Source organism: Sebastes fasciatus, chromosome 1, assembly GCF_043250625.1.
Source record: "Sebastes fasciatus isolate fSebFas1 chromosome 1, fSebFas1.pri, whole genome shotgun sequence".
NCBI classification, from domain to species: Eukaryota; Metazoa; Chordata; class Actinopteri; order Perciformes; family Sebastidae; genus Sebastes; species Sebastes fasciatus.
This window is the reverse complement of record NC_133795.1, coordinates 34,623,485-34,634,424: the sequence shown is the minus strand read 5'-3', so window position 1 is coordinate 34,634,424 and position 10,940 is coordinate 34,623,485.

The following is a 10,940-nucleotide window of genomic DNA, read 5'->3' as shown; positions in this document are numbered from 1 at the left end:
AAGGCCATTCTCCACGCTCTGTAATTACCACATTTCATGGAAGAGGGTACAGTATACTCCACGCCTCTCCACACCTCCAACACATCTTATCCTGGCTCAGTCCCATCTGGTATAATTTAATGGGTGTGAAGTCGACTCTGTTTGACTTCACACCAGATACCTTTTCACCTCTCCTTGTCTCTAATATGGATCTTTTTGTTTTATACAGTCTGCAACCACGTCTAAATAGCTATCATAACTCATATAGTTTTGACAAATATGATCATTTGTCTCTGAGAGGCTGTCTAGTGCTGATTAATGGCATAACAGCAGCATGGGCTTTGAGCAAAGGACTACTTTTTAATGAACAGTTTTCAGTGTCTGATCTGTGGCTGCCTGCTGCTCCCAAACAGCTGTAAGGAGGAATTCCCCCACAGGTACTACTAAAGTATTAACATTGGCCTGAAGAACTTCCTCAACTGTGACATTAGTGTGAGGAGAAGCCATAACCATTTACTTGAAGAATTACTCTAAATTGCAGGACAAGACAGTTTGCATCGGTGTCATTTTGAATTCACATTTTATTTCTCTCTTTATGTGCATCATTGACGTCCCTGGCTGACTGTGGCCAATTCTACTATACTTTATACTGTGTGATGTGAAATTACAAAATTTCCACAGAGGGCATGTGTCAGAGCCATGAGAGGTCATTGTTTGAGAAACTAAACCTGACCGATACTGTTTTAATCCTACAGTATTTTGCTCCAAGCACAGTATTTTCATCTCATCAAGTACTGTACCTTGGTTATGGAAACTACTGGTTAGAAGTTGCAGCAATATTTGACTCTCCTACAACCCTGTGTTAAAACAACACAGATACTGTGTGGGGCGTGTTGCATTGTGTACTGGTGAAATATGACTTACAATCCAGGAAGTTCAGTTTGAGTGACAAAATCATGAATTTGGAGGCTTATCAGATACCAAAAACCTGCACAACTTTCAACTTTTTTGCCGGACGACCTTGCATTATTTTGCTGAAGCCCTCTGGACTGGCCTCCTTGACTAAAGTCGGTATGAACGAAGAGAGTCTGTATCAAGGGGAAGATTGTCATTTTTACATCAGAGATCTAAGAAAAGCTTTGTAGCGCTCTGTTGTCAGCTTTCTAAAAAATTGAGAATCTGATTAAAATCTCAATTTAAAATCACATTTATTCCACAAAGATATGAGCAAGTGCTTTACATGAGATTGTCAAATCAAGCAGTGGCCAATTCAGTCTCCTTCCAATTCAGTTTGACAAGGCACAGCCTTGAAATGAATTTACTTAGGGGGGAGTATAATCCCATGTCAAGTCAAATTGACCTGGAATAAAAAGATGATGTGTTTTGGGGCTACATCTGCGGTTAAGGTTAGACGTCACAGGAAACGATAATTTACAAATGTTTTGTAATCCAGCCAAACATTTGAGGAGAATCTTCAGGGTCTGAAGATGCTCTCAAAGCCCTTTTCCCTCAGGATGCACCGATCAGACTTTTTTAGTCCCGATAGTGACTGGGCTCATTCTGTTATGTGTAAGACAACACCAGGCTTGACTTAGACATCGCTTTCCTAACTTAATAAACCAAAATGTAACAAATAAATACATAGATATAAATTTAGTGGATTGTTATTTATTATTAATATAATAAATCGTACACCAGCAACTTGGCAAAAATATCTTCAAAATTAACAGGAATTTCAATTCAGGTGTAAACCTTTTTAATGCAGCAACAAATTGGTCAAAACTTAAACAAGAATTAAAACTCCAGTATATAATGTATATAGTATATAAACCTAGAATTTAATTTAATAGATCGGCCCCATTGTCGCCGACACCCGATCCAGCTATTTGAGTCAGTATCGGCTCGATATCCGATCAGGTATCGGCTCGATATCCGATCAGGTATCGGTGCATCCCTACTTTTCCCACTGAATTGTACCTGGCAAAGGAATCATTAATACCAGAGTATTATGAGCTCACACACACACAAGGCACACTTTTGCAAAATGCACATTCCCAAAAGGAAGCATATGGACCCTCTGCTCGGATGCATGTCAATGATTTTCCATTAAGAGAACTCAGCTGCAGATGTTACAGATGCTGCGAGTAGGATAGTATGCTATTCTCTACGAATAGTGCCAGAGGCTAGTGGCAGACACTGCTGTCTTATCTATTCTCTAGGGACTTGGCTTTTATCCTAAATTGTGTCCATATGATGGAGCAGTTGTTGAAATCGTGCGCTCTCAAGGGATTGTTGTTTTTCTCACTCAGCCTAAAATAGTTGTACACTTTTGAATATTTAATGAGAAAAGTCTAACTCTTTTTAGCCTTTAAGTCATAGAAGTACAGAGTTATCTTTTGTTATATTTTGTTAGTAGCTCTGCAAGAATAAAATGTTACCAATTTAAAGAACTTACAGTACTCATGTCCTTTCTTTGGTTCTCATAAGTCACAGTTTCATAGCTCCTACAGAAATAAATAGTGGAAAATGATCAAAGATTACTGTAACAGACAACCACAACAACACACAACACTCCAAAACCACTGCACTTCAAAGAGATTCAAGAAGAAACAGGCACTTTTCGGGAATAGTTATTTGATTACTGTACTAAATCAAACAAAACTAAAAACATGGAAAGTTTAATATGGCTTGCAGATATTTGACATAGCATGCGATACACATGTCATAGCAGGAACAGCACACATGTCATTAATAACATACTATTGGTGCTTTCAAATGGGATCGTGTTTACCGTGTTCACGAGATGAGTCCATATGAACGCCCCCCTCTTGTGGTATTCACAACCTTTTAGGTGGAAAGTTTCTGAAAGCTCAGATTTCACGAGTTGTAACGTGTTTGTTGACGTTGTCAGAAATGGCGGAGGCCTTGGATGTTCATTTATCGGTCATAATGACTTAATATGTTGTAATTTTAGTTGTATATTGTTTTTCTTGGTAATTTTATAATATGTCTGAGGAAAATGTTGATATTTCCAACGGCCTCATCTTTCTCCTCTGTCATTATGCCTTTGCATTTCCTGCATTATGTCACCCACTTGCTAGCTTGCTAAATTGTTAGCCTCTGTGGCTTCTAGACGCCAACATTAACGTTAATATTACCGTTGCTTAGCAGCGGTGTTCTCACAACTTAAACACTTAAACGTCAAGCATATCGTGTACGCGACTTCCCATGTTGTAAACACGAGCTCACAGGGTTCATTTGAAGGCACCATATGGCTATTCCATTTAGATGGTTCCTTGACCTTGGTACTGTCCATGCTGCCTCACTAGCAGGGCTTGAGCAGAGCCCTCATTAGTGCTATTAATTATTAAGGATGATGTATTATTTAATATCATTATCGTCTGTTGTATACCGATTAAAAGGTCAACAAGATTTATGCAGAGGGTCTAGTTGTTGTGTCACAGTTATGTTGGCAGGTGGACTCAAATGCAGAGGCAACAAGAACTAAATAGAAATAAATAATAATTTATTACCAGACTCAGAAGACAAGGAGTAGAGACGAGGAGCACGCCGACAGCTGAAAACAGCGGGACACACTGACCACGATCTGACAAGGGACAACAGGAAACACAGGTATATATACACAGAGAGCTAATCACAAGATCAAGACACAGCAGGAGTCGGCAGGCACTGGCATAAGTAGGGAAACACAAAGATTGGCTAACAATGGAGACAGCGAGGGTGTAGTAGGCGCCAACATAAGGGGACGAGACTAATGCGAGACAGGTGTGATAGAAAACAGGCGGGAAATAGACAAAGACATGAAGTAAAACAAGACATGACACATGAGGAAAGTGATTATCAAAATAGAACAGGAAACAAACCATGGCATGTTGTGGATTAGATGAGGAGCCTTTACATTACACTTTTTTGCTACTTTATTGCCACTCAGCAGAAGCCATTAAACACTCAGTCATTGCCTTTCTATAAAGTCATTTCCATTGTAGCTGACCACAAACAAAGCATGCAGAAGACAAACATGCAAGAATACCATACAATGTGCAAACAACATTTGATTTATGAGTCCAGTATTATCGTGTTGCACAACATTCTTTGACTCTTTTTCATTCAAAGAATGTGATGCAATAAATCCTGTCAGCCCACAGTCTGTTTTTGCTCTTCTTCTGTCGGATATCTGACAGAGTTGCTGCTCCAGGCATGTCTCCAGTGGGCGACACAGGGGTCACAAATCAGCGGGATACCTCCGGGGTTGACGTGATTGTAAACATGAGTTTATGGTCTCAATCTCTAGTTTCAAGTCTTGCTCAATACAGCATGATGTTCATTTAGTAAATTATCATTTAGAGTCAAATAGACATTAAAGCAGGGTATGCTTTAGGGCTTGGCTACCTTGTGATTGACAGGTCGCTACCACGACGTTGTCCTTGTTTTCGGCGTTGAACTTTAACCCTTTAAGCTCCACCCTCTCTGTCACTTCTGGTTGCAAAAAACAACATGGCAAAGGCCAAAATGCTCGAAGCTTTAAAACGGCAGTGCACAAACCAATGGGTGACGTCACGGTGACTACGTCCACTTCTTATACACAGTCTATGTTTCAGATAAAAGTCAGCATTCATTATTATCAAAAGTCTTACCACCAGTAATTACAGGTGTAGCCAAATCAACAAGGACCAAAATCCTAAGAATTATCACTTTAAAAACTGTGACTATATTGTGTTGACTACTTTTCTCCTGGAAATCAGACTAGAAACTTGTATCAGTTGCCCACGACAGCAAAACTGTATTTTTTTTTATCAGTTACAGGCATATTCTAAAAAATAAAAAAAACATGCAGCAGAGAGAAAGAGTTACCAACTGTAAAACAATCCTTAAATATGTCAACCACACAACAGGCACATTTTAAATGCCTTTTAGAGACAACTCTTGTTTTGGTTTGCAGTGTTCACACAAACCTTGTGTTAGTCACGCTAACATGATTTAGTTCTGCATGTGATTTCTGACCCTTCCACCAGCACACACATGCTTTACGTTAGCAACAGGAGAGTAACTGCTGGTTTATACCTGTGTGAGTGCACAGAAACCACGGGGCAGCTGTACCAACACACCGCTTTGTTATCCTTGTATTGCAGTGGCCCTCGCATGCTCAGGCATTCCCACAGCAGGATGCCTCTACACTTACCTCACCAAGTCGAGCGACTGTCACAACACGCCAACTTGATCTTTAAAGACACTGATGACCAGATATAGATGCCAAGTGCACTTGAATCGATGTCAGACAGAGTTTATGTGGCCATGCAGGGTCCTGTCTCTGTCTGTTTACATGCCAGTCTCAATGCTGAAGAGCCTTCACTGTGGCACTCATCTGTTTCATTTCAAGGTATTTGTGTGAAACAAGATATTTTTTGACCATATACTGTATTTTCCAGTTCTGTGCCCTGGTAATGTAATATAGCTGTGCTGCTATTGATGGAGTTACAGTAAAATAACCTTGAGTGTGTGACATATGCTACGCACATTATAAGCTCTACCATATAAAGTGAATGTGGTGTTTGGTCGTAAATGCTATTGAAACCAGCTAACTGGGTATATATAGATTTACTGTCAGAGTGTAGGTTATATATACACGTTTTGTAATGGAGCTCTGGCTCTGTCTTGACAAAGCATTTGGTCTTGGGTCGAGTTTTGGGACATTTTGTTGTGTTCAAGCTTTGGTTATTTTCAAATAATCTGAGTCAATGTGTATCATGTGTTGCAAATAGGACAGACGGAGAGCGTAAGAAGTGAACACTCAGTAGGTCTTATAGATGTAATAAAACTTGTGAAAAGGGATCTCCTAAAAATCCCCAATGAGTTTGTTTGAAGACATCTTCTTTGTGGGAACGTTAAGACATCTTCTTTGTGGGAACCTTTGTATGATATGTGATCATGCCTGCACATACAGAAGAAGAAAGGCACTTTCTTAATCCCCGAGGGGAAATTCAATTTTTTCTCTCTGTTATTTTACATAGTACATGGTACACACATGCACAAACAGGACCTATATACATACATTAATGGAGAGATGTCCCCTGCCCCTGACAGGCGCCCCGAGCAGTGGGGGGTTTGGTGCCTTGCTCAAGGAACTGGCATCTCTCCAGCTACCAGTTCACACTCAGTACTTGGTCCATGTGGGGACTTGAACCGGCGACCCTCCGGTTCCCAAGCCAGGTCCCTATGGGCTGAGCTACTGCTGCGGCCAAAGAAGAAGAAGTTCTGTTACCAGCCACATTCATTTGGTCAAAGTTAGCATGATATTGACTGACAGATAAAGTAAAAGGCATATAGTTACGTGCTACAATTACTATGAAAAGTGTCATATGCTGATGGCTGGCTGCGGTTCATGTAGTGTTATTGCTACTAAAAATGTAAGAGGATGGCTACTTGTGTTTTTTTCCAGTGGCAACCTCCGAGTCTGAAAAGTGAAGCCATTACGGAGGTGCCTTAAACTTGCATTGTTTCAAATAGCCAGCAGGGGGCGACTCCTCTGATCTGGTCTCAAATAGACCATAAAGCAGGGTATGCTTTAGGGCGTGGCTATCTTGTGATTGACAGGTCGCTACTACGGCATTGGTCTGGGAGTTGTCCGTGTTCTCGCTTTACAATTTTAACCCTTTCACAGTGTTTTTTCAGTTCATGAAAGTTAATTATAACATTTTGATCACTTAAAAATGTTGGCTGTACTAATGGTACAACATGGCCAAATACCAAGATGGTGACAGACAAAATGACAAACTCAATCGAGGACTCAAAACGTCAGCCCACAAACCAATGGGTGACGTCCACTTTTTATATAAAGTGTATGTTTTTTTCCACAAAGGTGGTTCTCTGTGCATTATTCTGTGTTGGCCTTAGTTGTACATGTATTATAACTAAGTGATTAAGTAAGTAAGATATTTGTGATTTGAATTTCTGTATGTGTAAAGCAAGAATATTTGTTAGAATATAACATGGGGTCAGATGGGGTTCGGGTCACGTTTGGGTCTCAGCGACTTGATGTTGGGTTGGATTTGGGTAAAACAAAAATCTCACCAACTAATGATAATCTTTTATTGGTGTATTTTCTGATAAGAAGAATTTACCTCCAATCTAAAAGCATCTCTGAATTGTCACTAATTCATTTTCAAGGACAAATTAACATAGAAAATATTTCTCTGCAAACTCCTTTAGTTGGCAGATAAATCGAGTAGAATTCGTGAATGCAGTACGTCGCTGCAAAATTATGTAAACATATCCTTTTTAGTCCAATTTGAATTAGCTTTAAGGCTTTTCACAGGAGAATATCAAGAAATAAATCATCCTTAAATAACACATTAATTGCCCGTTGGAATTAATGTCTGGCAGATCTTATCTCTTCCAACATCTTAAGATAGATTATCTGCCATATAAAGATACACAAATAATTACTGGCCAGAGCATTTTTGAGGCACGTTTATTTTCAAGACAAGGTTTCTCATGAACACCAAACCCTAACGTGAGAGGAGCCAGGAGCCCAAACAGAGATGGTATTATTGAAACGTTTTCCAAGTATTCAGCTCCTCTTAATGACATGTCCCATTAGATTTGATCTCATGTGGATATTTGTTATTGTCTCATCAAAGTCTAAACGTTTTTTAGAAGGTTATGTTGTGTTTTCATAACCGAGACCTGCAATGAGTTTACATAACATGGCATAACTTGTTTATGACCATACTGTTAGATCATCTCACACATTAGCTGTTAGGGTGCCAACGCTTGGGGGGGTTTTCCAGCTGCATGCCGCTGAGTGTACATTATACAACTTTATGTACTGTACAACACAGTCGGTGTTGTTCAGAAAAGCAGCAATTATAGAGGCCATGGTGCAAGGTGCTATTCATTAAGGCATTACATAATGTCTGACACCTTATTATGTTTAAGCAGTTTAGTCATTATGGTTTCATGTAACCAACCGCATGGGCTTCCTGGGGGATTCAAAAACTGCTTTTTTAGCTTTTCCATGTTCCATGTATGTCGGTGCTTCATGGGTTGTGTGAGGGTGTGTGATATCAGCAGTTTATAGGTCCTGAAAACTTTTATTTCTTTTTCAGCTTTTTACTGTAAGTGGTAGGATCCTAAATGAACACAGAAAAGTTTTTGGTTATTTCACACGAGAGATTTTGGTTTTGTGTTTTTATCGGAGCTCAGGTAGGAAAAGGTTGATTGTACATACTTCCGTACACAAAGCAAGATGTAGCCCCAGTGAATCAAAATGTGATGTTATTTACATAGCCATGTCACTGTCAATCAAATCTGATCAAACCACAGTCTTGTTGAAGAAATTAGCAGCGTGTTTGTGTGTAAACTCTTCATAAATAACACCTAAATTCGTTTTTTTCCTAACTTTAACATTTTGATTGTTTTCTTATTTAGTCATTACTATTCAATTTTATAGAAAAACACATTTTTTAGGTTCTTTAATGTCCAAAAGAACAGCACCTTGTTTGACAGGTTTTACATGCAACTTCCTATGAAATGTTTGATTATATATTGACCAAAAATGTCTATTTTATGAACCAGAACTTGCTTATGACAGGTCTAGCAGCTCACACCCCCTTATATTGATTCAGGAAAATAACTCATGTCAACTACCTGGCATATGTCCTGGAAAATCCCGCAACACGTCAGAAATCATCTTTCTACTTTTCCATTTACTGAAAAAGGAGCTATGCATGGCTGCATAGTCAGTCAGTTATTACCCGTCATTCTGCTCTTTGTACATTTCACTTGTGGCTTTTCAAGAAGATCTCCAAATCAGTAAAAGAGTTCACCGTGGAAACAGCAAGTCACCTTGGAAACCTCATGTCTTAATAAATAAATACATTCTTTATTTTTAGGGAATATATTAAAAAACGTCATCAAAAAAGACAGTAATTCCCCAGATTTGCATACAAGACACTTCTCAGTAATCACTTTTGTTTGGCCAATCAAAACAGATTTAAAGGTAAACAGTGTAGGATTTGGCGCCATCTAGTGGTGTGGTTACAGATTGCAACCAACTGAGTACCCCTCCGCTCACTCCTCCCTTTCCAAGACAGCGGTAATGTGAGCCACAGAGGGCAAAACCGTGGTAACGCCATTGCTCAGAGACCATCCTTACTATAATAACACTACTTTAGGAGCAACAGACGGTACCACGGTTTTGCATTCTGTGGCTCACGTTACCGCAGTTTAACAAGCGTGTTGGAGAACTACCACAAACTAATCCAGGTAACGTAAAAACGCGAAACGCTCTCTCTAGAGCCAGTGTTTGGTTTGTCCATTCTGGGTTACTGTAGAAACATGGCGGAGCAACATGGTGGACTCCCCGAAGACAAGTCAATTTCAGGTGATTTTACACTAATCAAAACGTAGTTTTGAATATTATAATCCATTTCTGCTAATAGATCCCCCAAAATGTTACACACTGTTCTTTATAGTAGGTATTCAAATGCTTTCACCTGGGGACGAGTGTTGCATAAGCCAAGTGAAACTATTTCAATTAACTAAGTAGTTTCATTTGAGAACTGGGACTGTAAATACAGCCTGTTACATACTTTTAGGACCATGTGGTGTGAATTACGAGGTGTTACTGTTATACAATCTGATGTCAACAACCATCAGCGGGTTTTGCACTCAATTATTTACCGTGGTCATCAAGATGTTTAGAATTTGAGCCTTTAATTATTTCATTGTGAACTATGACGAGAAAAAAAAGGATTCTTCAAGCAATACAAAACCTTCTTAAATTAAAATGCACAAACTCTTTTATCTAACTGAATTATTTCTTTTTGGTTAGATTGTAGTTTGCAGCCTTTGATTTTGTAGTAGGACTGTGTTTGAGAGCTTCACAACAGGGCTGTATGGGTACATAAACAGAGACTTGAACTGGATGTTACAGGATGTGGTATGCCTGGAAACAAAATAGACCCATTAATCTGCCTTAATCTTGTCAGATTGTATCTAGCATAAATACAACAAAGCATCTCACACAAGGGCTATTCAGCTGAGTAAATGACTGATAATACAGCACACGCAAGTGTTCAACTGAGCGTGTCACACAAATCAAAAGGAACAAACGTTTTTACACTGTACATGTGATGTTCACATGGTTGAGAACAATAAATCATTTCACTCAATAGAAAGCGAACGTCACCTGCCTCTTGGGGGCGGAGCAAAACAAGAAAGACCCAGGTTCCTTTAAATCTCAGGACAACGTGACACGTGAACTCTGGATTATATCCAAACCAGAGTTGTGTTTCTTTCTGTCAGATAATAAATATTGGATATAGTCCAAACTAGCACATTAGAGATTTCCTTGTACCTCAGGAGTGGAAAGAGGTGTGTCATCTGTCTAAATTGTGACCTGCGGTAGCCTACATATTGTCCTAACACAAACTCAAACTCTGTCAGAACAGAAATAGAAATGCGACCTTCCTGGACTCTACAGTGTGTCTCTTGGCTCTGACGCTAATGAATCCATTAATGCATCATTTATCACCACTCTCTTTCTCATTAAATTTCAGTATAGAAAACATTCAGGTAGCAGCTTCTCATTAGCAACACATGAGGTCGCCATTTCTGACGGATGTCATCAGAAAATGTGACCCCTACTGTACCTGTGCAATAAAGGAGCCAATACGTGACAGAAAACACACACAAATAAATTGTTAAAAAACATAAATGTATTTTAATATTTTACTTTACAATGTAGCTAAGCAGGTAGAGTGGTCGTCCTTTAACCTCAAGGTTGGCGGTTGATCCCCGGTTCCTACTGTCTACATGTCGAAGTGTCCTTGAGGGAGACACTTAACCCTACAGTAAGTTGCTCCATGGACGCTTCACAGCATCTCACTGCTCCTTAGGATGGATTAAATGCAGAGGTCAAATTTCATGTATGTACCTGC